Genomic DNA, 2,340 nt, shown 5'->3' with positions numbered 1-2,340 from the left:
AATCCCCTCCTCCACATTAACTAAAAAATCTATTTTCTACGAGGGAATCAAAATTTTCAATCGTTTACCAGGTGAAATCAGGGAGGCAACATGTATTGACACTTTTAAACGTAAATTGAAAATAGTTTTGACCAAAAAATGTTACTATTCACTGGATGAATACTACGTCGACACATTCTAATTTTCCCTAAGTGTAAGTTTACAGTATTTGAATTTTATTTAATTTGTTTGTATGGTTTGAATTCTTTGCTGTCTTATACTTGAGGAGATAATTATGGAATTTAATTTACTTTTTATGTATTTTTTTTCTGATGTTTGTTTTGGAACTCGAGTGTGTATGGGGTGTAGTGGTTAAGTTTAAGGTAGCTTTGTTTAGAACAATTTTTCTTTGTTAATAACCATAAAGCATGTTTTTTTTTTTAACTTTCTGGATCACTTGAAAAACTATCTACTACAATATAAATGGTACTATTTGCAATAATTGTCACCACATAGGCCACCAAAATTGGTATGTAAACATTTGGATGGACCACAGAAATGAAATTCCATTTAATGTTGAAAACAGTTTGAACAGGTTAGAATTCAACATTGTTTGGATTAGAGTTAAAGTCATAAAAATTATGCCTGTTTCAGTATTTTGTTATCCACTCCAGGTCTAACCGTTTCCTGTAAAAAGTCTGATATGCCATTAATTAGAGTAAAAATCTAAAAAAACCTAAGTAGGTAAGTAGTAAAAGTCTTAAATACCTTACACACAAATATACAGATTGATAAGAGTAGTTAATTAATTTGCATGTTGCTCGATAAAGTGAAACATGAATGCAAACTGTGAAGAATGAAATTTTATCTGTTAAGATAAAGGACCCTGTACAATAAGGCATTAAGCCATACGCAAATATTATCTTAATATTGAAAAAGCCAGGGTTCTAATAAATCATGTTGTAACAATAATATACTGTGAAGCCTAAAGTTATCTCACAAGAATTTTCTGTCGGGACTGAAAAGACAGGTGTTAAAATAAATGTTTATAATAGACTAGATAAGCAATAATTTACAATATTTACCTGACAATCTAAACCCAAATATAAAATGTTTCTTATCTTGACCATGAGGCACTAATTTGTCTTACACATTATATAAATGCTTGGTTATACTCAATTTAACTATCAAATTAAAATGTTGCAGAAAATAATTATAACTGCCATGGTAAGCATTATAATATACACATGTACCTGTAAATACCCTTATACATTTTAGCTGTTAAGCATGCTTTTTAGTATCCACAACGCCTCTCCTCTACAACAAAAGCATAACCTCACAACAAGCATTGCTAACTTACAAAAAGTTCTACTGCAAAAGAACAATGAACTAATATTCAGATCCAGCAACACCAGTGCAACAGTTATAATAAGCGCAGTACAAACAATAGTGGATAATATTATAGCAAACATTGGTACCTCAGTTAGCTCATTGATTACCACTGTTACCCCCTTAGCGACAACACTGCAAACCGACCTAGTGAGCCCAGTGTTAAGTTTAATAAATACCTTAAGTTCTTTAACATTTATTCAGGCAGTGCCCAATGTGTATGCTGTACTTTTAGTCGCACAGATTGTATTAACGATCGGTAATGCCACACTGGGCAGTGCTGACACTATAGGAACTGTTACTACAAGCCTTTTTGGGTCTATACAGACTAGTGTAGATTCCATTTTCAGTTTGATACTTAGTTTTGTGTAAGACTGTTTATGTATTATAGTACAAATTATGTTCAATTGTATTTGAGGTTTGGATGGTTAGTAAAAGTTTGTTTTAAACTTTGAGGTTTCATTCCTGATAGCACAATACAATCCTTGAATACTCATTGCCTGGATTCATATATTTACCCTCAAATCCTTTCTCTCTATATTACAAATTACAAAAAATAATATATTAAACTAATAAGAAGTTTATTTGTGATCTTAAAACAACACAAACATATTTTCAAATACTATGAGACAAAAACTTCTTTAAAACTCTGTCGAACCTCCTTTAGAATCTCACCGCTATCCTCAGCCCTACTGACATAATTCAATACACCATCCACAGAGGCCAGGCAAGCTCTCACAATTAATAGCGCCACCAACAATACTGGATTTGTATTTATTAAGGGCGATCTGGACATTAGGTCACAGATAGCCAACAATGGGATAAAAATAGTTTCCCTTATTAGGGTTACATTTAAGATTCCATTGGCTGTGGAAACATCCCTTTTGTAGATATGACTTGCTATCTTTTGTATGTGCTGGTACTCTGGAAACGGTTTTAGCGGTACAGTTGATAGATCCCAGGATTTCTTTA

The 2,340-nt window shown here is 32.4% G+C and overlaps 1 long non-coding RNA gene across 1 annotated transcript; it reads left to right on the top strand.

Annotated features, from left to right (window-relative positions):
- The first annotated feature begins 1,012 nt into the window (after positions 1–1,012).
- On the top strand, positions 1,013–1,817 carry LOC126750016 (uncharacterized). The gene is made up of 2 exons (XR_007665547.1): positions 1,013–1,206; positions 1,258–1,817. It is a non-coding gene; the product is annotated as an uncharacterized LOC126750016 (long non-coding RNA).
- Positions 1,818–2,340: the final 523 nt, after the last annotated feature.

The sequence above is a fragment of the Anthonomus grandis genome, unplaced genomic scaffold, assembly GCF_022605725.1.
Source record: "Anthonomus grandis grandis unplaced genomic scaffold, icAntGran1.3 ctg00001036.1, whole genome shotgun sequence".
Taxonomy (NCBI): domain Eukaryota; kingdom Metazoa; phylum Arthropoda; class Insecta; order Coleoptera; family Curculionidae; genus Anthonomus; species Anthonomus grandis.
Note: the sequence above shows the minus strand (reverse complement) of the source record. Positions and strands in the feature narration are given on the sequence as shown.